The sequence below is a fragment of the Thermobia domestica genome, chromosome 12 (genome assembly GCF_964235325.1).
Source record: "Thermobia domestica chromosome 12, izTheDome1.hap1.1, whole genome shotgun sequence".
Lineage (NCBI taxonomy): Eukaryota > Metazoa > Arthropoda > Insecta > Zygentoma > Lepismatidae > Thermobia > Thermobia domestica.
The window spans coordinates 171,926,971-171,951,922 of record NC_137465.1 but is presented as its reverse complement, the minus strand read 5'-3'; the positions used below and the strand labels follow the sequence as shown (position 1 = coordinate 171,951,922).

The 24,952-nt window shown below is 35.7% G+C and overlaps 1 long non-coding RNA gene across 1 annotated transcript in view; it reads right to left on the bottom strand.

Annotated features, from left to right (window-relative positions):
* The window catches only part of LOC145665816 (uncharacterized), a 134,886-nt gene extending 115,058 nt beyond the window's left edge, over positions 1–19,828 (bottom strand). The window contains exon 1 of the long non-coding RNA XR_014127661.1: positions 19,594–19,828. This is a non-coding gene — a long non-coding RNA (uncharacterized LOC145665816). The remainder of the gene's footprint in view (positions 1–19,593) is intronic.
* Positions 19,829–24,952: the final 5,124 nt, after the last annotated feature.

Here is a 24,952-nt window from a genome sequence, read left to right as displayed (position 1 = left end):
TTCTATCGGGAGCAAGGTGAAAGCGTGTGAGGCAACGACCCGGAAGTAATGGCATTCTAAGCTAGTCTTCTGTAAGAGACGGAACAACAATCATTCGCTCCGTATTTCAAACTTGGCTGTAAACATGGAGTTAACTATAAGGAATAAAAAACGATGAATAAATCATACATACACAGACTTCGTATTTCCTATATGTTTTTTTTTTTTCTCGCCAATTTACATGTGAGAATTGCAATAATTCTCAGTACAATACAATATACACCATTAGTGTTTGGGGGTCCCGGGTTCAGTCTCCCGTACAATACAGCATTCATCTCTGGTGCTAAAAGTCCCATATTCAATTCCCGTACAATACAGCGTTCACCAATGGTGCTAAAAGTCCCATATTCAATCCCAGTACAATGCACCGTTCATTTCTGGTGTTAAGGGTTCCGGGTTTATTCACAGTACAATACAACATTCATCTTTGTGCTAAAAGTCCCATATTCAATTCCCATAAAATACAACGTTCATCCCTGGTGCTAAGGGTACCACGCTCATTTTCAGTACAATACAGCATTTATCTTTGATGCTAAGGCTCCCATATTCAATTCCCATACAATACAACGTTCACCTCTTGTGCTAATGGTCTCATATTCATTCCCCGTACAATGCAACGTTCATCTCTTGTGCTAAGGGCCCCATATTCATTCCCCGTACAATACAGCGTTCACCTCTTGTGCTAAGGGTCCCATATTCATTCCCCGTACAATGCAACGTTCATCTCTTGTGCTAAGGGTCCCATATTCATTCCCCGTACAATACAGCGTTCACCTCTTGTGCTAAGGGTCCCATATTCATTCCCCGTACAATGCAACGTTCATCTCTGTTGCTAAAAGTCCCATATTCAATCTCCGTGCAATACAACATTCATCTCTTGTGCTAAGGGTACCAGGCTCATTTTCAGTACAATACATTGTTCACCAATAGTGGTAAGGGTCCCGGGTTCGATTCCAGTGCGTATCACACATTATAAGTGTTCTCACCTTCTTATTTTTAACAATCATCATCTCCTTTAGCCTAACAGGTGGGACTCAAATATTTCATTTTCTTTTTTATTCTATCACATATTGTTCAACATGTTATACATGTGAACGAATAAAATATTCTCTCAAAATGACGTAATACAAAATGACGTATCAACAGATTTAATTCAAATTTCCATTATTTTTAAAAATACCCAGTATAAAGTCTCTAAAAAGAGGACACGACCTTTTACATGGCAGCACAACTAAAAACAGAAATATAACAACTTTCCAAATCCATGTCATCAACCCCTAATGACCTACCAATCCGTTTGACAACATCCATTAAGGAAACATGTTAGAACATCATTATTACGTAAAGTACCGCTAACATTTTTGCTTTTCGGGTGTAGAAGTTCGTCTCCAACTACTCTGAACAATGTCGCACGTGCCACTAGTGATGAATATGTAGGTAGTTTTCGCTCTGCTATTACGGTAAAAGCGGGTAAAACAATGTGACTACTCCTTTTTTATCTTTTTCTGACGTGTGTGTATGAAGGGGGGGGCGATTTATGTATGTGAAATAATGTGTCAACAATTATATTATTATTATTATTATTATTATTATTATTATTATTATTATTATTATTATTATTATTATTATTATTATTATTATTATTTGTCTTCGTGGTTTCTCATTTCTCTTAAGATCTTTTCCATTTCTCTGGCCAATTTTCATTAACGAGCAACTGTCCATTCCCTCACGAGGTGAGGCTGAGTAGTAAGTCGAGGTGCTTTAGTATCTCGCAGCAGGACTCTATGGTTTCTAAGCAGGAACTTTTCCATCTTCTCTGTTCTCAAGCTTCACAACGTAATAGGTTGAATCGTGAGGTCTTCAGTAATTTCATTGAAATGATATCAAAATTACTTGAATTTAGTATAAACAAAATCAAAAGTGAACTTCTGCATGAACTACTTGAACTTAAAAATCGAACTGTAAATTTAAGGAAAGAAAATTCTTTGTTGAGAGACTGTTAATGGGTAAACAAGTGTATATCCAGAAAATTTCAACTTCTAACCAGGACTAGCAACAAAAACTTATACCAACTCTTAACCTCAATGACTAAAATCATTTCCAAACTTAACAGATAGAAGTGAAATTGAAGAAGATGAGCGACAATCCTCTAAGTTAACACCTTCATTTTTGTCCCATGTAATATCCAGAAATACTCAGTCATTTTAAGTCCAGAAAGTTAATAATTTGTCGATTCTTGGAGAGAATCAAGGAAACTCACTATTGGCTGCGGCTCAGGTAATTCAAATCTAAGTTAAGAATAAAACCAGGGCCGGATTTCCCAATAGGCCCAGGGGGCGCACGGCCGAGAGAAAAAAATAAAAAAAATATCTTGAAATAAAAATAAATAGCCATAACTTTACATATTTTTTGAATTGATTTTAAAAAATCAGGCTAATAAAGCATTCTGATTTTGAAGTTCATTGGAACAAATAATTGTTAGTAAAGTTAAACTATTTTTCAACATAATGCATAAACTTCGTTACAACATTGATCTCAAACACGGGGGAACTGGCTGTATTTTTCAATAAAGGTTTTTAGGAAAGTAACTTTAACCAGACTAGGGGACGAAAAAAATTATTGGGCCTAGGGGCGCCAAAATGCTAAATCCGGCCCTGAATAAAACACTGTTTGTTACAAGATTCAACCCGTTAGTAACTAGTCAAGAAGTTGAAGACATTGTTAAGGAACTCAATCAGGAGCGTCATTTCAGATTTTGCTTGTGGGGGGCAAAACCCCTTGATATAAGTAAAATTTCGCGTATTTCACTGATTTACTACTATTTTATTGATAAAATCTATAGAAATCTCAAACTCAGGGGGGGGCAATTGTCCCTCCCTGCCCCCCCTAAATGACGCCCCTGAACTCAATATGGGTAAAGTGGTTTGTACCAGACAAAAAGCAAACATAATTCTCACTCTTAATTCCATATAGAGGTGAACGAATCAGATTTTTTCCGATTAATCCTAAAGTGTGACTAGAAGGTATTCTTATTGGACCTTTCTGTGGTAAATGACGGAATTATGGCGAAGTTGTTAACAATCATAATTCTCCTATTAGGCATGACGAACCTAAATTTTAAAATTTGGTAAAATGTTCGTAGACTAAGAACTACGAGTAGAGACTTTGTCTCTTCAATTTATGGCAGTAAATATGATGTAATTGTGGTAACAGAAACATGGTTTCCCGATATTCATAAAGACTATGATTATTCCCCAGATACATATATCTGTTTTAGAGCCGACAGATTATATAATGAAGAGTCATGTCAAAGAGGTGGTGGATCTCTGATAGATATAAGAGCTCCTCCGTGGCTAAGCGGTTAGCGTACGCGCCCTTGGCGTGGGAGACCCGGGTTCGATTCCCGGCGGGAGCTCATGTGGTTCGGATTCTACGTTAATCAGTAGGTCCACGTCTCATATAGCCTCGCTGCTGAACGGGACGTAAAACTCAAAATAAATCAATAAATCTGATAGATATAAGGAAAAACTTTATGGTGAATCGCAGGCCTGATCTTGAACTTCTAAGTGAACATGTGTGGATTGAATTAAAATGTAATTCTGCAAAGAATATAGGGTGTTTTTCTTCAACCAACCTTTTCCTTGTGAGTTTTGAAAATTACCTGAAAATTTCTAGCAGGTAGAATCCTCTTGAAAATGATATAGACCCCCTATTGATATTCGGAGACCTCAATATTTCCATAATTTATTAGTTAAATAATGAACGGTTTCCAAGAATACATTATTACTCTAAATTGAAGTTACATCTATTATCTGTTTTTTGGGAAAATACTAACCTGTATATTGAACCTTCTGTCTTGATCTTGTTATTACCAATGCTATCGCAGTGTCAAGAAAAAAACTAATCAGTACATGGTGCATCCTGATTCCTTTCATCATCCGATTGAAACCATTGTGTTTTTGCCTAAGGGTTGTACAGTGATTAAGTTTTCTAAACGTTTTCAATTTACAAAAGGTTATTAGACCTACTATGCATTTATACCAATACTGATTGATATAATATTTTGCTAAAACCAGATATAAATGAAACAGTTTTGGATCTTGAAAAAGTAATTGTATCAACTATGACAAAAAAAAAGTATTCTGAAATCTAATCTTAGAATATCTAAATATCCTTATTGGTATTCTAAAAAATCTATTTTTTTTACTAAAAGCTAAGAATTTAGCATATAAAAGGTGTAAAATTAAATCAAATTATGAAGACTATTTATTATTTGTCAATTACCGTAAAGCTTTTAAGATTCAACTAAAAGATGACAAATGTATTTACTACATTAAAACGGAAAATCAATTAAATAGTAATCCTTAGAAATTTTGGATATATATATATATATATATATATATATATATATATATATATATATATATATATATATATATATATATATATATATATATATATATATATATATATATAAGGGTAACAACAAAGTTGCATCTGGAATTGTTATAAATAATTCTTTGATTACTGACAGTAGGTTGTTGGCAAATTTATTTGCAGAGTACTTTACATCATTTATCAGTCCTTTCCAACTAATAGTAATAGAAATAATTATTTGACATTATCAAAAGTCTTCTGTGAGAGAAAACCACTTCTTATTACAACTAAAAATGAAAGAGATGCTATTAAATCCTTAAAGACCAAATCTGTATATGGTATAGATGAACATATCTATTTTCATTATAAAAGGAATGGCTGAGTTAATTTCACCAGTGTTAACATCTTTGTTTAATTGGAGTTAAAATGAAAATATTTATCCTTGGAAGGTAGTAGCCATAACACCTATATCCAAGACTAAAGAAGACAAAATCAATGATTATAGACCAATTTCTATAATGAATGTTATTCCTAAAATTTTTGAAATAAAAAATAAATAATGTGCAACTACTGGTAATGCTCTGTCTGTGATCAGTTAGACACAAATCAACATGGGTTTGTAAATAGTAAATCAGTTATTACAAATTTGCTAAACTTTGTTCAAACTCTGATTCTCCTATTCGATCTGGTGGTCAGACTGATGTTATTTACTTTGGTTTTTGCAAAAGCGTTTGATAAATTACCTCATCATTTATTAGTAAGTAAGCTGTACAAGTACGAATTGTCAAATTATATAATAAAATGGCTAGATTCATATTTAAGTAACAGGAAATTTAGAGTTAGGTATAATGGCTATGCTTTCTCCATTTACAACTAGCATTGGTGCACCCCAGGGTTCCACTCTTAGTCTCTTGCTGTTTTTACTGTACATAAATGATCTACCTGAAAAGTTAACCTGTATATATTTCTTGTATGCTGATGACAAAAGCCTTTAATGAAATCAATACTGTTCATGATCAAATTACGTTGCAAGAAAATATTGAAATATTAGTTCAATAATGAGAAAATAATTTTCTAAATTTGAATATTGCCAAAACTCATCAAGGTATAACTTTTTCGAGGAAAACCGATCTTTTGCTTTACAAATATGCAATTGCTAATCAGGGAATTGAATTTGGAATTCATGTCAAAGATTTAGAAATAATATTTGACAATAAAGTATTATTCCAAAAACATTTACGGTAATCACATCTAAAGCCAGAAAAACTTAGCATTGTTAAAACTTAGCTTTGCCATAATTTTTCAAATATTAATAATTGTAAAATTCTTTAAATGTGTAACTGCGTTCTCGTTTGGAGTATGACACGGTAATTTGGAACAATAAAGCTAAGTACTTTGTTAATGCCATAGAGTCTATTCAGAATAACTTCCGAACCTGGTTGCAATGAAAGTTCAAAGATTTCAAAGACGTGTCCTTGTCTTGTATATCTAAAGAACTCCACATGCTATCTTTAACCTATAGGCGTTATATTTTCGATCTGATATTTTTTTCATAATATTCTTCATGGAGGTTTCTTTATTGATGGCTTATTTTCCATAAGAGGTCCTTGCCGTAACATTAGAGATTCTGTTCCTTTTTTCTCGAATGTTTCTACTCTACAATCTTCCATTTATAAAAGTACAGATACTGCACACAAACATATTACTCTGTTCTAGATATCTATTTTTCAGACTAACTTTGTTAAAGTTCGTTTAGAACTTATAAAAATTCCAAAAGACCTATAATGTTTAGTCACCTAGTTTTTATTTTCATATCATCTTTTCTTTTCTTCTAGTCTAGGTTTAAACTTTTTTTCTTTTTCGGATACTGCATTTTTTCTTTACTTTTTACATAAGTAATCTTTTTTAAAAAATTTTTCGTATGTTCATTTTGTACTTGTTATTATTATTATTTTATGATTTCGACTGCACGTATAGTTGATATTGCCGGTGTATTTTCTCTCCTGTTAAATAAATCTAGTCTGTTGTAAACGTAGGTTGCATGTAACATGTGCCTGTTGTCTGTGAGCGATTGTGGCTACGTATGCTGTCTGCTGCCTAATAAACATCTAAATATTATTACTGTATTATTATTATTATTATTATTATTATTCAAGTAATCTATGAATAAGTGTCGAAGTCGCATAGAACGGTTGTATCTGTCCGTCTCTCTGTCGCCGACCGTCACTTCACAAATGTTACAGCGAAAACGATTATAAGCAGTCGAGAAGCGGGTTTCTGGAATCGATTAAGTGTCGAAAGAATAGGTTCCGTCTTCTCCATTAATTCTATATTCAAACAAGAAGTGGCAGAAATCAATGGATTCTAATTTCAATGTTGATCAACATAGAAGAGAAACCGTAATAGATAATGGATTTTTTTTTTTTTTTTAGATCGATATTTTTACCCTGCTGATTTATTAATCCCGGAAGTGAAAGATGTTTACTAGTACTTGCCGTTTCAATATAAACGGTAACAGATATCGAGTTGTGCCTTTTTTGGAAATAAATTCAGTATCCAAGTAGTGGTCTCCATTTTCTGCTTTAACTTGTTATTCAAAACAGAAGTAGTAGAAATCATCTGCTTCTAGTTTCAAACTTGATTGCCACAGTACAGAAAAGGCGACAGGTAGAGAAAAACGAATTTTTGCGTGTTAAAGAAAGATATATTATCCTATCTCTCTAATACAACCAGAAGAGGTAGGAATTTACTACTCAACAGGTTTCATCTCTCACTATCCCTTCATCACAACAGAAAGTTATAGATTTGTTTCAATATTGAATTCGATAGTTTGAACGAACTAGAGTCTCCTGGGTGAAAGCCAGGTATCCTGGGTTCGATTCCTGGGATGGGAACCAGTTGTATAATTGATAATCTTGCTGTTTCATGTGTTAGTAACGTATAACTGTGAGTAAGGTGAGAAGGTACACGAAAATTTAGAACGGAAATTCGGAATTAAGAGTTACAAAAGGTTTTCAGTCTCCGGGTTGGTAAGAGCACGTAAAAAGATAAGAATTTTACCTCTAATATGGTTTAACACATAAAATTTGAGTCCACAAGAAAAATCTTGCGGCCAAAATCGCCACCGGTAAATCTCTTCTGGACAAAACTTCAAGAGTCAAAATCTTGCTTTGTCTAAGGGGGCCGCGGTGGCTCAGTGGTAGAGCGTTCACCTCTGGTGCTTGGGGTTCCGGGTTCGATCCCAACCCCCGCCAAGTGAACTTTGTGGTGGACAAACACCGCGTGCGTGGGTTTTCTCGGGGTTCTCCCGTTTCCTCCCACTTTCTTCATTCCACCATTTCATTCATTACTCATCATCACCGTCTCCTTTAGCCTAACCGGCATAACCGTGGGACATAAAACTCAAAGATTTCATTTCATTTCATTTTGCTTTGTCTAAACCAGCTTAGCTAAATCTCGCGGACCGAAATCTCGAACGGAAAAGACCTCACGATAAAAAATATATACATATATGTGTTCCTGATATCAAATAATGATAATAATAAAAACACAATCTGGAAATGCTGAATTTAGACAACAGAAACAAACAGATAAAATAAAAAAATGACGATTGGATATTAGTCCTAAAATAAATCCAAATTAGAAGAAATCATATCAATCGAATTTATTTTAGTTAAATTATTTGCTGAGAATGAACCGCGAATCCCACCGGGAGTTCAAATTTAATACCAAAACTCTAGTATATCACGAATTCCTTAAGTTAAGAAAATGAAATTTTCTATATGAAACTCCTCAAATAGAAAAAAAGTAGAAACATGGCCCAGCTATTACAATTGGGTGTTCAAAGGTGATAAGGCTATTTGTATAGGTTTTTCTTGATATATATATATATATATATATATATATATATATATATATATATATATATATATATATATATATATACATATAAGGGCGGATCCAAGGGGGGATATAGGGGCTATAGCCCCCCTTGAGTCTCAGGTATACACTGGATAAAAGATAAAATGGACTTCAATCCTGTTTTATACTGGATAAAGCGGCAAACTATGGTTTAGCCCCTCCATTGATCATATCCTGGATCCGCCCCTGTATATATATATATATATATTTAAGACTTATAGATTAATTTTTAAATTTCAGAAGTTTTTGTCCTAAACATATTTCCTTTAATATTAATGAGGTTATGATGTTCAAATAAGTATAGTAAAAGATAAGAAAAAAGTTACATTGCAGTTTTAATCATATTTGTGTCTCTAGAATATTTTTAAAAGTTATCTTCCCTTTCTTTATATTGAGTATTTTAATTTTAATAGTTGGTTAGTGAATCAAATCGGTTTTAGAGACGTTACATCTCTTTCTCTCTCCCTCATCTCTGGAGATGAATGCTCTGGCAAATAGGCTCCAGAGGCTATTTTCAAAAAAACAAGACGATCTACACTGTCATTAATACATATTGTGGTGCTTAGCTGAACGTATCGGATAAGTAATCCATAAATTGAGAACCCGAAGATTATATTGCATTGACGCTGCGAATCATAAGACCTACTCCTTACTTCTCTAGTCAAATTAACATAATACAGATTCTTATGCCACCTCCCCTGCCTATACCCTAACAGCACAATTACATAGCAGGCATTTGACTATCATGTTCCCTCAGGTACATGGGAATGTGTCCAATATGTGCCTTATGTACCTCTGAGGGAAATATCACATGAATGGCAAGTGATAATTACAGTCTATGTCCGCCCCTAGGCACATGCCTCACATGTATCTGAGGAACGTGCTGTGGCGTAATGACCCCTCACTTCTCTGTATTTATATATATTAAGTACATTATACTATAGTTAAATGGGATATTTGGTAAATTATGGAACAGTGCTGTTTATCATTTAAAATTTTTTCCCGTCCTTCTTCCGATGTTAACTTTTTTGTTTGTCGAGCTGCAGCAAATATTATATATATGTGTATATTTGGTTACTTTTGAATTGAGTGATCTGGTATCATAGCTATTGGTAGAAGTCACGTGATTGTAGTACTGCATTCTGATTGGCTGATAGGTCTTCTCTGTGATGTATAGGAAACAAAAGAAAGGGCCCATCACTTGTCCTCTGCAACGGTATGTAAAACACATCTTTCATAACTTCTGTAAAAAAAGGTTATTTTTATTAGTGTTATTACTACTCGTTATTCTGTACGTGAGTATTTAATGTAGAGTATTTAGTCATTTACTGAAGAATTTTGTTAGTTAAATAGGAGTAAAAAATATATTATTGGAATATTATTTCACGTTGTTACTCTGAATTATAATTGAAGGCAGTAGCCATATTGAGACCGATTTCAAGTTAAAAAAAGGAACATGTGATATACCATGATGTTCAGGAATAATTAAGTGTATGTATGAAATCGATAATCGAAGATAACTCGAGATCCATATAAGTTTTACACTACGTGTCAGTTATAGAAAATTTATTCTTGTTATATTTTGAATCTTTTTTATTGTTTTGTTTTGTTAATAAAAGTTTGTTATGTCGACTTTATTCCAAGGTGTTGTTTGTCAAGTTAAATATCTACTTAATCCTGCAACCAATAAAGACTGAATATTCAGATGTGTTTAGTAATTATCTCTTTTCCAGCTATATTCTCATTTTTACATGCGCTAAGCGACGTTATAAAATACATACCTGTTGGGGATACCTTTCTCAGGAAGGACACCTTATATTTTTTTTCCTTTGCGATTTTTTCATCGTAAAAGTTTAACTTTCTGGAAGGGGGCTGGTAATGACGACGTTATCCACCCACAACAACGGTAGAGCAGAGGACAAGTCTTATTTTGTAACAAAATTGCAATAGCATTAAAATAGTCTTCATTGGTGTAAAAGGCAGGCGGGATCGAACCGAAAATATGGCACGTTATGCAGTATCGTTATCTTTTTAATAGTCATAATGGCAGTAGGCGGTGACTCTTCGTTATGTATGGAAGAGATTTGAGTATAAAACATAATGAAATTTCGCTTAATAACGATGAACCGGGTCCATCTCAACGACCGGATGTTTTCGATGTTAGTGATACTGCGATACATAAAAATGTTTTAGGTGATAATTTTGTTACTGATTGTGTCAATGGAATACAGGGTGATCCTTTGATGTATATGTTACAGCCTACTAATGATAGTAAATGGGATATTACTGTCGAGGAAAGAAAGATGATTATTGATGGTATTGATAAACAATTGTTAGAACAAGATAAGAGTTTAGGATGTTTTGTTGATAGGCTACTAAGTAAATAGTTAATGTTATTACGCACCGTATTGGTTGTGTGAGTGATTTTGTATATCATATCCAGAAGAAGTTCGATGAAGTTGTACGGGAGAGGCAATATTCTTTTTCGCGATCGCAACAACGGGAATTGTCTAATATTATTGAACTATTATTAGGAAACAATGTGATTCGTCCTTCACTTTCGGAATATAGATCTGCCTGTTTTCTCGTCAAAAATAGAGATTCTTCACCACGCCTAGTGGTCAACTATCTCTGCTCAATAATCTTATTTGTGGGAATGGGCTGCCTTGCCCTATTCTTGATAAGTGCATTAGTTCCCTTTCTAATGCAAAGGTGATATCTGTTTTTGATGCCCACCGAGCTTTTTTCCAAATTAAATTGTCTCCTGAGAGTAGAGAATTGACAGCCTTTGCTGTTCAAGATAAACTGTATGAATACGAGCGCTTCCCTATGAGAGTACGTGTAGGCACTCAAGCCTTGATGAGAGCTGTAATCGACATCCTCGGAGATTTACGAGGAAAGGGGGCCGAGTTCTATGCTGATGATATTGTAGTTTATGGGAGTACTATCGAGGAACATAATGTTTTGTTGGGGGAAGTGTTGTCTCGATTCTCTAAACGTGGACTTACCATTTCTCCGGAAAAATGTAAATTGTTGAGGACAAAAATTGAATTTTTGGGGTTTTTGATTGAGAATGGTGAAATTAAAATGTTACCTGAGAGATTACAGACTATTAAGGACATTCAATCTCCGTCGTGTTTCAAGGGAACATCTCCTTGACACCTGTTCTGCGGGACGGACACAAGCTGGTGGCCGCTTAATTATGCTCTAGGGAACATTCACGTGAGCATCCATGTGTCTAGTGTAGGTCGAGGAAGGCACCATGACGGTCAAGGCGTATCGCACACTGCTTGCAAACTACGTACATCCATTCATGACGACCATGATTCCTAACGGTAGTGGGATTTTTCGACAAGATAATGCACCATGTCACAAGGCCACGAGTGTGATGGAGTAGTTCGAGGAACACAGGAGCGAGTTCCAAGTGATGTGCTGGCCCCCCAACTCGCCGGATATGAACCCAATCGAACACATCTGGGATGTTTTTGAACGTGACGACAGACAGCATTGCCCCTCTCCCCGGAATTTACCGGAATTAGGTGACCTGTGTGTGCACATGTGATGCCAACTTTATCCAGCGAACTACCAAGGATCATTGCGTCCGTGCCAAGGCGCGTCGCTGTTGTTGTCCGTGACAAAGGTGGACATACTGACAATTAGGTAGGTAGTCATAATGTTCTGGCTGATGTGTGCGTATATTTTAAATCGTATATTTTGTCTCGACTCGAATTTCGAGACGTCTCATCTCGAATTCGAGTCGAGTCGAGACAGAAACATATTTTCGAATCGAGGCGGCTCAAATCTCGACTCGACTCGTGCGCATCCCTATTTCTACCTAAACTTACAGGGCAGAGCAGTTTCTGTTCCGAACGAAATTAATTGTCATTGAGTGACAGAAAACACGGATTGTGAAGTCTTCTCAACGTTAAAATTCGACCCTCCTTGCCCACCCTCAATCGAAATGGTTTGCCTCCTGTCACGTCAATGCGCGAGATCGTTTCCTCCCACTGTTTGAAGCTAGAATTGGGGGACAGCCCAGTACCTACAATAGATCAACCAATGACGTCACGATGTCAGAGATAAATAAATAAATAACAAAATAAATAAATACATAGAATATTTTTTAAAAAATCCTTCCAATTGTCACATTTTGTGCAGTTTTACATGTGAGTGCTGTTTCATATGAGAGAGGCTTCAGTAGTCTCAACAGAGTTAAGAATGCTGCAGGAATTCACTGAAGACTGACACACTGGATGATTTGCTGACAATTTACATCAATGGCCCTTCACTTAAGGACTTTGGTCCGAAAACTAGCATCGACAACTGGAACTCCAGTGCAGAGAAAGTGTATTAAACAAACGTGAAGTCTTAAGGTAAGATATCTTTTAACATGTATATGAATTGTCCAATTCAAAATTGATTATCCTGAATCTCATTGTCTGGTTTTGAAATTTTATTCCCTGATGTGATCTCTTTCTTTGTCAAACCAAAGGCCGTGGGTGTCGGGGGGCGAGGCCTCTCATAATTTGTATGTGAGAGATACCTTCGACCATCATTTTTGAATTGGCGAGTACGTCTGACTTTGAAATTTTGTGCCCTACCCTATACATTTATTACATTATATGATAGATATATATCAGTAAACAATTTGTATCTAAAGATTTATTATGTCATCATCTAATATATATCTTGAATTTGCATATCTCTATTTTAACCTTTTGTAAATAAAAAATCTTTGTTTTATTGTTATCATTATATAATCTATCTACAAAGATGTAGTGTTACCATTTGATAGATATTTTGAATATGTGTGTGCCTATTTAAACACTTTGTAAAAGGTATTCTTTATTTTATTATCAGATAAATTACATTATCATTTTATATACAGTATGTGTGTGTGTATCTATTTTAACATTTTGTAAACATATTATTTCTTTTATTGCTATCAGCAAACAATGTGTCTTTAAAGATTTATTACGCTATCATCTGATAGATATTTTGAATATATATATGCATGCATCTATTACAACATTTTGAAAAACATATTATTTATTTTTTGTTATTAAATAATTTGAAAGTTGTAAGTTACCTAACAATATTTGGTAACTTAAATATTAACTGGTTTCAGTAATTATATATTTGGTTTCAAGTCCTAAACTTTGCACCAATGATCTTGACTATGAGTCGTACCTACAAACGAAAATTACAAAATACTGATCGAACAATTTTAAGCAAAACTTTTGAAACTTTTTAAAAATTTTAAACAAATAATTGGAAGTGATAAACCAATCAATCAAACTGCATCAAGACTAACTTTGCACAAATGATCTTAGACTAAGACTAATAACTAAAATACCAAGATTTAAAAATTTTCAAACTGAAAATTTTACACAAAACTTTTCAAACAGATTAAACACAGATTTGAAAGTGATTAGTTAATCAGATTGTATTAAGAAAATTTACATGAGTCCTAGAGAACAATTACGAAGTTTTTTTTTTTTTTTTTTGGCAATTTCAAAATTTAAGGCTTGGTCCTATGTACGTCAACCGGTATCAAGATACTCATGTTCAATAAAAGACGATGGGGTCTTGGGAGTTTCAAAACAACACCGACAACGTCTGAGAGGTGATTCCTCACACCAAGATAAGACGAAAAGCATAGACTAACTTGGGTGTACAAATGCTTCCTTGCGAAGTTATAGACTGCCGAAAACATGAAAAAATGAACTTTAAAGATCCATAGCTTCAAATACTATGGGACCTACCGAAGTCGGGTCAAGACTTTACTTACGAACTAATATGTGCCCTATCCAAATACCCATGTTTCAGAATCCTGTGGTACTTCCCCAACAATTTTTATATAGATAGTTAGTGAGTACTTCAAATTGTATGCCAAACTCCCTCTATAAAAATTGTTGCCTGAGTACCTTAGAATTCTGAAACATGGATTTTTGGATAGTGCACATATTAGTTCCTAAGTGAAGTCTTGACCCGACTACGGTACGTTCCATAGCATTTGAGCTATAAACCTTTGAAGTTTATTTTTTCATGTTTTTGGCAGCCTATAACTCCGAAAGAAGTCATTTATGCACCCAGGTTGGTCTATACTTTTCGTCTTATCTTGGTGTCAGGAATCACCTCCCAAACGTTGTCGGTGTTGTTTTGAAACACCCTGTATAAACGTAACCAAGAAAGTTCTGTTGCTTTTTGTGGAGATCTGTGCTCACTTGGCCCTCACACCGTGAGTTGAATTCGAATGGAGATAACGCAAAGGTCAGTTGTTGGTGTGGGTATATCCAATATACTACTTGGTTGTGGCAGTTCACTTATACCGTGAACTTGCGTAAGAACAGAGTGAACATCGGACCTCTAGGGATGCGCTAGAGTCGAGTCGAGTTGACAGAGACAGAATATTCCAGACAAAATTCGAGTCGAGACATCACTTGCTAGAGTCGACAGAATATTCCAGACAAAATTCGAATAGAAAAATATATATATTTTTCGAGTCGAGACATCACTTTTACAGCACATTTTCGAGACAAGACTGTCTCAAATCTTGTCTCGTGCGCATCCCTAGGGACTTCCACAGAGCGTCATAAGGGCGTGTATGCTCAACGAGTTCAAACTGGAATCAAACGCCGCTGCAGCGGGGCGGAAGATATACCAGGCCTTTGGTGAGGGTGTCGTGACAACGCTGACAATGCAGCGGTGGTTTAACAAGTTTAAGGGCGGTGACGACCAACACTCGAAGACCAACACATGTACAAAATGAAGATCTTCAGGTAGCACTTGACGTAAACAGTGGCAGGAACTGGGACTCCAATTCAGTGTGAATGGAGAAACCATTCGGCAGCACCTCCATCAACTTAGGAAGCACTACAAGTTGGGTCGATTTGTCCCACATGATTTGACTCCGGACCAGAAGGCAACGCGAGCAGACACCTGTGTTTCTTTGTGGTCTTGTCTGAGGAAGGAGTCATTTCTGGACAGTGCTGACATGTGGGTCCTGTACGAAGCTCTACGGTGCCATCATCATTGGTTAGCATCCAAAACAGCCGAAAGCAGCACTGCACCAGAAGAAGGTCCTCCTGTGTGTTTGGTGGACTGGTCGCGGCATTGTGAATCGGGAACTGCTACCAGCTGGTCAGCGTATCAATGCAACTGTGTACTGTCATCAGTTGAGCCGTGTTCAAGTAAAACTTCTAGAGTCATCACTTCTGAATCGCAAAGGGGTCCTCTGTAAAAGGACAATGCTAAGCCCACGTGGCTAGGATGACCCATGACACCATTCTACGCCTTGGATAGGAAACACTATTGCATCCGCCATACTTCCCGGACATTGCACCGTCTGATTATCACCTTTCCTATTTTTTGGGCAATCACCTAACAGGACGCCAGTTGAAGTCCCTAGTAGAGATGTAAAATGCACTTGATACCTTGTTCGCTTCGCGGCCCACCAATTTCTACCGCGATGGAATCCATGGTCTTTCAGAACGTTTTCAGAAGTTTATCTTCCAGATACGTCTTAGGTGACATATCGATGTTCGAAGATGCTGGGTGAAAAAGCGACAGAACTTTCTTGGTTATCTTTATAGTTAAATGTTATAATCTATTTTAGTGGACACGAACTCTCATAAAGAACACAAGAAGGTAGATCAATAACCGGTTGCGTGGTATTATGAATGGTTTGGAAAAAATTTATCCTTAGAAATGGATAAGCAGGATTTTCAAATTTATAGTTATATATTCAAGTACTAAAGAGCATTTACAAAATTTTACTATTTGACAATTCCCAAATTTACCCCTTATGTACCCCTTTCCCAACACGTGGGAGTACATTTTTTTTTTTTTTTTTTTTACCCGCAGAGAAGTTAAGCATGACCAACAAAATTCGCAGAATTGTATATTCGTAATTCTAGAGAACACTTAGGAATTTTTCTTTCTTTCTTTTTTCTTTCTTTCTTTCTTTCCTTCCTTCCTTCTTCTTCTTCTTCTTCTTCTTCTTCTTTTTTTTGATAATTTCAAAATTTAAGGGATGGACCTTATAAAAGAGAATGACACTTGTATTCAACCATGTAACCACGTAACGTGTTAAAGGGTCATCAAAGACGAAAAATTAATTGAATAACCGATCACGTGCAGAATACATGGTAGTGTTAGGAGCTCATTCGTGGCTAAGCGGTTATCGTACGTGCCTTTGATATGGGAGACCCGGATTTAATTCCCGGTAGGAGCTCGCGTGGTTCGGATTTCACGTTAATCAGTAGGTTCCCCGTCTCATATAGCATCGCTGCTGAAAGGGAAGTTAAACTCAAAATCAGCTCAACTCAACATAGTAGTACAGTACTAATATGTGACTTTTTTTTAACCCACAGAAGAGTATAAGCAGGACCACTCAAATTTACAGTTATATATTCTAGACCTACAGAACATTTAACAAAATTTGTTTTTGAACAATTTTCAAATTTACGAGGTTGGGAAATATATCCCTCTCAAAAATTAAAAGGATTGCACCAATGACCTCATTTCTGATAAAAGTAAAAAGACTCCTACATTCGACTATATAGCCGTATATCGCGATAAAACATCAAAGGGGAAACATTAGGTCAAAACCCTTAACATTTGGAATTTTTGGTAATTTTATACACATAAAAGGAAAGAAGATGGAAGACCCAAATTTACGTTGTATATATTTGGATGCTAGAGAAAATTCACCAATTATTTCTTTTTGACAATTCCCAAATTTTTAGGTTGTTCCTATGTACCTCTCCCAAAATTCAAGAGAGGTGTGTCAATGTACCTACATTCTATGAAAGGGAAAGGACCCCTATATTTACCCATATAATTATATAAGGTAATAACTAGGCTCCGGATTCTTAGGTTCGAACCTATTTTATTCCTGTACAGTGAATGCAAAATATTCGTGTTTTCTTTACATTTCAAGTTGCTATAAGTAGAACTATATTAGTTTTATAGGACCTAAAATGTCCTAATTGGGGGGTTAGGACCTAAAAAATCCTAAATTAGCTTTTAGAACCTATAACGTCCTAAATGATTCTTTATAGTTATTTTTAACTTGAAAAATACTTTCAAACACGTAGTCAACCAGTTTTCAACAATGCAATAACAGGGTTTAATTCACACAGGAAAAAGTTCACAACAGAACATCTTGCCAAATATTTTGTTGTTCAGTGCCATTACAGAGAGTGAAGTGACCACTTTTTGCGCTATAGAAAACATGAAAAGTGCCGGAAAAACAATATTTGAACATTCGTATTTCCTCAGTGTATCGTTAGAAAAGTGAAGTGATATTTGTGGTGTTGCATAAAATTTCAAATATAAGAAAACTGACAAAAAACTACTACTACTACTACTACTACTATAGTACGACAGACCATACATATGTTAAACTATATTTCAGCTATCAAAAAAAGTCCAAGGTAAGAAGAGTTTTATTATTTTTATTACGCAGAAGACTGGTTAGCATGAAGCTTACTAAATTAAGGTTAATATTTAAGTATGAAATAGCTAACAAAGTGTTTAAAGTGTAGTAATATTCCGTTTTCAGTAATATAACGCTAAAAATCCTAAACGGTGTTTTTAAAAACCTATAAAATCCTAAAATGCACTTTTTAAAATCCTAATTTGATTTTTTTGGGACCTAAAAATCCGAAGCTTAGTAATAACACATCATCAAAGAGGATTACAAAATTTAATTTTTTGGTAATTTTTTACCCACAAAAGGGAACGAGATGGACCACCGAAACTTATAGAGGTATCATACGTACCCCGGCCCTATGCTACCATAGTATTTTTTTTTAAATTTGATAGTTTTGAAATATTAAGAGGGTGATCCTATGTACTCCTCCCAAAATTGAGATGATGGGCCAAGGTACCCCTATCAAAATCAAGAGGACATTGACCTATGACGTCATATCACATGATCAAGTCACATGCCGTCTCTCAACTAACCAGAGAAAAGTTTGCCCAACTGGCGCCCTTACTACTATAGTTAGACTACCAAACTACGCGAATCCAATATTGAAACAGTATAACTCCCGACTGCAATAGAGGGATAGTGAGAGATGGAATTTGTGAAGTAATAAAGTTCTACCATTCCCGATTTTAATAGATACAGATATCTTCCGTAGAAGGTATCTTTTTATAAAATTAAATAGCTTGGAAAATAAAAATTATCGGTTGCCGTTTCCGGACTATGGCGATAAAAGTTGAAACCGGAAATGGATCATTTCTACTCATTCTGGTTTTAATAGAAGATTAATGGAAGAGGTGTAATCTATTCTTGGGACGCTGAATCTATTCCGCAAAACCGCTTCTTCATATTTATTACCGTTTATGTTAAGTGGAAATCAATATTGATATCAAAAGCACAAGCAAAATTTCTATTACTTTCTGTTTCAATAGAGTAATTCAAGAGAGACAGTATTTCCTTGAGACTTTGAATGAATCGATTGAATGAATCGAAAAGAAAAGGAACGAACGAAAGAAAACATCATCACATTACCTATTGCCGTTTTTTTCCCTTCTAAACGATCAACATTACAGTCGAAAATGACAGATTTCTAACACTTCCGGTTAGCAAGTTATCGATTAACAAATAGAGGTTTACCGGAGGATATGTAACATAATCTTGGGATGTTGAATCGATTTAAAAAGAAAACCCTTCTAGATATATCTTAAAGTTTTTCTCTATGAAAATAAACATTAAAACTAGAAGCACTAGATTCAATCCCAGTTCGCGCCAAACTGGCTTTGTGGTGGACAAACAGCGTGTGCGTTGGTTTTCTCGGGGTTCTCCCGTTTCCTTCTTCATTCCATAATTTCATTTATTTCTCATCATCATGTCTCCTTTAGCCCACACGGCATAACCGTGGGACGTAAAACTGAAAGATTTCGTTTGTCATAAACACTAGGAAATTTCTACTACTAGGTGGAAATACTTTGTTTCTTTGAGACGTTGAATCGATTCTAAGTAGTCGCTTATCGCTATCTGCTATCTTTTTTGTTCTACGGTTATCATTGTTGAAACCGCAAATTCTTTCCACATCCAGCTTTAATAGAGTAATACGGAGATAGTATCCTTTCTTGAAACGTTGGATCGATTCAAAAAAAAAAAAAAAAAAAAAACTGCATGTTGCTATCTATTATAGCAGGGATGCAAATAAGCAACGAAATTTTAGTCACCCAAGGAATAAGCTACTAGCCCACATCTCACAATAGAAATCATTTACTTACCTTCGGTATGATATTAAATACTCGCCCGCATCGATGAACCACTCGCCTCGGGAGATTGGGCGATTGGTTATTTGCATCCCTGTATTATAGTTATTGTTCTATGGCTATCAACACTGAAACTGGAAACGATTGATTTGTAGCACTTCTGGTGTCAACAGAACGTTACTAGAGCGTTAATGAAACCTATTCTTAGGACGTGAGTCGATTGCAAAAATTCGCTTCTTCACACTTCTTACGTTTTTGCTCTGATACCTGTCAACAAATGAATGGACTGGCATAGTTGTTCTATAAGACTGTCAACACTTATGCATAACATATTCTGAAAGTGTAAAAGGTATAGGAGCTAAAAATAATCAAAGAGTTTCTCAATGGTTCCAACTAAATTTGTTAGAAACAGGAGGAAATAGATATTAAGAAAGGAGGAAGTATTTTAACTGCTAAACTCCTATTATATTTTCCTCAAATAGAAAAAAAGTGTAGAGTACAAAAATGAGTAATTCATTTATTCAATATGACTTCTGTTAAATTTGGTTCAAATAGAGGAACCTGTAGATATGCAAAAAACGAATTAATATATTTATAATCTGGTTCCCACTATATTTGCTTCAAAAGAAAGAAGGTTTGCTATGGGAGTTCAAAACATAGTGAACATATTGTCTATCGATCATCACTAAATTCTGTTCAGATTTCATAAAATATGACTGGGGGAAGTGAGAAAACTGTAATTTTCTTAGGACATGCTAATTTTTAAGCTTATACGTATACTTTCCTATGTGGCTCAAATTTAGTGAGAGCCAGCTTAAAAAAATGCTTATTTTTGAATGAGCGTTAGGCCCTGCTATATACTACAAGATAAATCCTATGAAATATCTTAGGATTTAACGTAGGACAAATGTTACGCCACATCTCGTAGGAAATTCTACCCTCTTGTGCCATACAAGTGAAGATTTTTTTATCTTTTACTTCCTTTAAAGAGGTGCCAGGTCTCACAACGCATAGCCTACTCGGCCAGCGATGTTTTCCAGTGCCTCCTGCCTTGCATGACTATTATGATAGTGCATTGACTTTGTATTATATAAAAATGTATGCTCGTATATACTAATAAGTGCGCAAATAGCATCTTTTCTGGCGGGGAGTAAACAAATTTGTTTTCACTTTCTCTCACATGATATCGCTTAAATAGAAATTTTTCGGATTTTCTTTCCGAAATAGAGCGTGCTCAAAACAAGAGAAATCTCATAGATCGTTCAGAACATAGAAAATGACATGCGATCTGGTGCCATATACGTTGAGATTTTGACTCTAGGAAAAATCGTAAAAGGGGGTTGCCACGTTAGAACAACTTGTAGCTGTCATTTAAAAAATCTTGAAACCCTACCATATTTCACCATGTACACATAGTCTTGAAAGGGTCATTAAACATTTTTTTCATCTTGTAAGGAGTTGAACAGTGTGCAATTTTCTGAGACGTCTTGCTTGCTACCTGCTATCGCCTTTCCGCTGACATAAAGGAAAAACCAGTTTCGGCGCTTCCGAAACAACGGATTCTTTTGGACATTGAGGGTGAGTGCGCCAAAATACACGTTTTTAATGAGGAGGTTTACTATTTGTTTACTAGAGTGCAGCGCTCCATAGGTGGAAATACCTTTCTTGCTTTCATTAAGTTGTAATATGTACACAGTAAATAGAAAGATTGGGTTTCAAGATTTTTTTTAATGACAGCTACAAGTTCTTCTAACGTGGCAGCCCCATGTAAGGTATGTCCTAGGATTTATCTCATAGTGTATAGCAAGCCTTACTAATAGTGCAGGTATGCGAAATACAAATTATTTCCCTAAAATATATACATATTCATTTCGCTAAATAATAAAGAAAATTACAATTCCCTGAAACAATTCACGTTAAAAAAAAAAAAAAAAAAAAACTTACTACTGCTAAGAACCTTCACCATGATTATAAAATTAAAAGAAAAGAAAAGAATTACAAACCTTATATTTCCGTTACAATTGTGTAGAGAAATAATGGACATCACTAGAAACATCTGGAAACATTATGTTTCTTTTACCTTGTTTTCCTCAATTTTGTTGTCTTCATCATCTTCATTTTGTAGATAAAAGTTATTATTCTGTGACAACTCATTCTTTTCTGTTTGTTACTTTATACCATGGAAGTGAGAATTTGTATTGGAGTGTTATTTACAAGCAGACCATTTTGTGCTCTGAAAAATGTTCCCGACTAGAGAGCAAGAAAAAAAAATGTGGTTTTTGAAGAGGAGAGGTTGGATCAAAGAGACCGACAGACTCAATCTTTCTGTTTAACAGTTTTACTGCACCAATTAGCAAAGTGGCGCCGGATCACATGCACAAAATGATTTCCCGCTCACGTTTGTATATCTTGATGAAAAGGTACAGGACTGGAGGGGGTGATGAAAAAACCAAGAAGCCTGAAAGGATGTTTGACCGGATCGTTACTCTACGTGATATCATGACATGTCTTGTCAATAAGGAATACAGAACCTTCATTTCACTTCTTGTTTACTATTTCGAAGCGGCTCTAGTAATTACTGGTATTTTGAAATCTTTGCACTGGCCAAAGGGTACTGTATATCACGCTTATCATATTTTTGATTCCATTGGACTTCGACGTTTGGTTATGTAAATATTCACAGTCAAACATATGTGCGTTTTTTTATCTCCTAAAATTTGTCTTACCTTGCTCTTACGAAAAAATCCGGGAATTTGTATTATTATTCAGTTCAAAATCTTTTGTCGTTACGAATTCTAACGAGGAATTTGAAGCTTACGTAAGTACGTAAAACGATAATCATGCCTGTTGTCCTGTATGGTTGGGAAACATGATCTCGGAGGGAAAAACATAGACTGAAAATATTTGAGAACAAGATCCTGAGACGAATATTCGGATCGAGGAAGGACGGAAATGAGGAACGGCGGAAACTTCATAACGAGTAACTGCATAATTTATACAATTTACCGAACATTGTTAGGGTCATCAACTCATCAAGAGGTTCAAGTGGGCAAGTCATGTAGCCAGAATGAAAAAAAAGAACGCTTTCAAAGTTTTAACTGGAATTCCAATCGAAAAACGTCCATTAGGAAGACCTAGGCGCAGATTGGAGGATGGATCTCGCAGAAATAGGAATACAAAGTAGAAACTGGATCCAGTTGAGTAAGGACAGAAGTCAGGGGAGAGCGCGGCATTGACCTGCGGGTTCCATAGGCTATAGATTTAGTTAGTAGCCCTTTCAATGTTCCTTGCACTCACTAACAAATGGAACATGCTATATAACTGGATTTCGCATTCGGCGATTCAGTGGACCTAGCCCTCACCAACATCAGTGGAGCTTTTGTTTAGTGTTGCCCATGACACGAGATGAGATAAGAGATAAGCTTCTGTCGTCTCGTCTTGTAAATTATTGTAGAAGTCTCATTCGGTTCTCGGAGAATTATTTCTTGTCTCATCTAGAATGTTTTATAGTCTAGTTTTGTAAATTTGTGTGTAAAATTTATGGATTTATTTTTTCTCTCGATATCATCTATCAGAATCCTTCCGCATCATGACAGATCTATCGAGAGTGTGATATAACAACATTTAAACTAAATTTATTATTTATGTATATTATGTGCCTAATTACTTGCTTATTATTAAAAGTTCGATAAATGGTTTTCATTGTGTTCGTACAATTGCTTTATCAGTTTATAGTTTTTATATTATGAATCGTGTTAACACTAAAACAGTGTTTGAGACCTGAGACTTGGTTAAACTATTGTGTTGCCAAAATGTCTTGATCCGTGGCAAAAATGCGAACTAAAGCTCACACCCTCACACCCACGCGTTGAGCCAATAAGGGTTCAGCTGTTGCTAAGCGAGAGAAAGCGAGTGGAATTCCTTCATCCGATAGCAGCGCTTGCAACGGAAGACTAGGGATCAAGTCAATGTGGCATATCTTTAGTGTTCTCATCTCCCCACGAGGTTCTCATCTCGCTTGTAATTTGAAAATGCATTTCTCGACTCAAAAACAAGACGAAACAAGAAATTTCTCATCTCGTGGGAAATACTACTTGTGTTCCAAGTGTAAAGTTGACATCTCTTGAAGAAGGTGACGAATCCGCAAATATTGGTCATGGAACATCGGACATTATGGTGAAGTGTTTTCTTAATAAGTATATGCATATTGCTTACATATGCCTTTTTTGTACGTAATTCAAGGTTCGATGACTATAAGAGCAGAGAAGTTGTGGTGTCCTTTCATCGTAGTTAGCCAACTAGGAAGCGACTTACAAGATAGCAAACTTCGTTCTAGCAAACCAGCAGGTAATATCGTTGGTACTTGGCAGTTGATACTGTGGCCACGCAGCATCCAGTTAAACTTGTGTTAGTCATAATCCTCAGTGACGAGAGGGTCTAAATTGCTGCTTGCTCGTACAAACAAAAGGTTATTTATATTTTGTACCTTCAACTCATATTTCCAAAGCACCTTCTTTAAGATACATAAAAAAAATCGCTGTTAAATAAATTAGAAGTTATGTTATTTTAAACATTTTATTGCAACCAAAAATTGTTTTGAAATTAAATATTTTGAGTTTTACGTCCCACGGTTATGCCACTTAGGCTAAAGGAGACGGTGATGATGAGAGATGAATGAAATGGTGAAATGAAGAAAGTGTGGCGAAACGGGAGAACCACGAGAAAAACCACGCACACGGTGTTTGTCCACCACAAAGTTCACTTGGCGGGAGCAGGGTTTGAACGCGGGACCCAAGCACCAGAGTTGAATGCTCTACCACTGAGCCACCGCGGCCTCTTATTGCAAGCAAAAGTCACTACGACGTAGTGACATGGGAAGCGTAAAGAAAGGAAGGCCATTATCACGTAGACAGATTGGAAGCATATGAGAAAGAGGAGGTTACAACTAGTGCTGTTGAATTTTTGTGACATTTGCGGTTTTCGGTTTTTGAGAAAACCGATTTTCTGAAAACCGAAAACCGCAAATGCGGTTTTCAAAACCGAAACCGCAAATGCGGTTTTCAAAACCGAAACCGCAAATGCGGTTTTCAAAACCGAAACCGCAAATGCGGTTTTCAAAACCGAAACTGCAGATGCGGTTTTCAAAACCGAAACCGCAAAAGCGGTTTTCAAAACCGAAACCGCAAATGCGGTTTTCAAAACCGAAACCGCAAATGCGGTTTTCCAAACTGAAACCGAAAAAGCTCTTTTCGAAAGCGAAAGCGGCCCGAAACCGTGTTTGCGGTTTTATAAGGGATTGTCCTTTTCAAAGTAGAAACAATGTTTGCTGTTTTTAATTACACCTTTTAACAATTGTGAAAGCATCTATCGATCG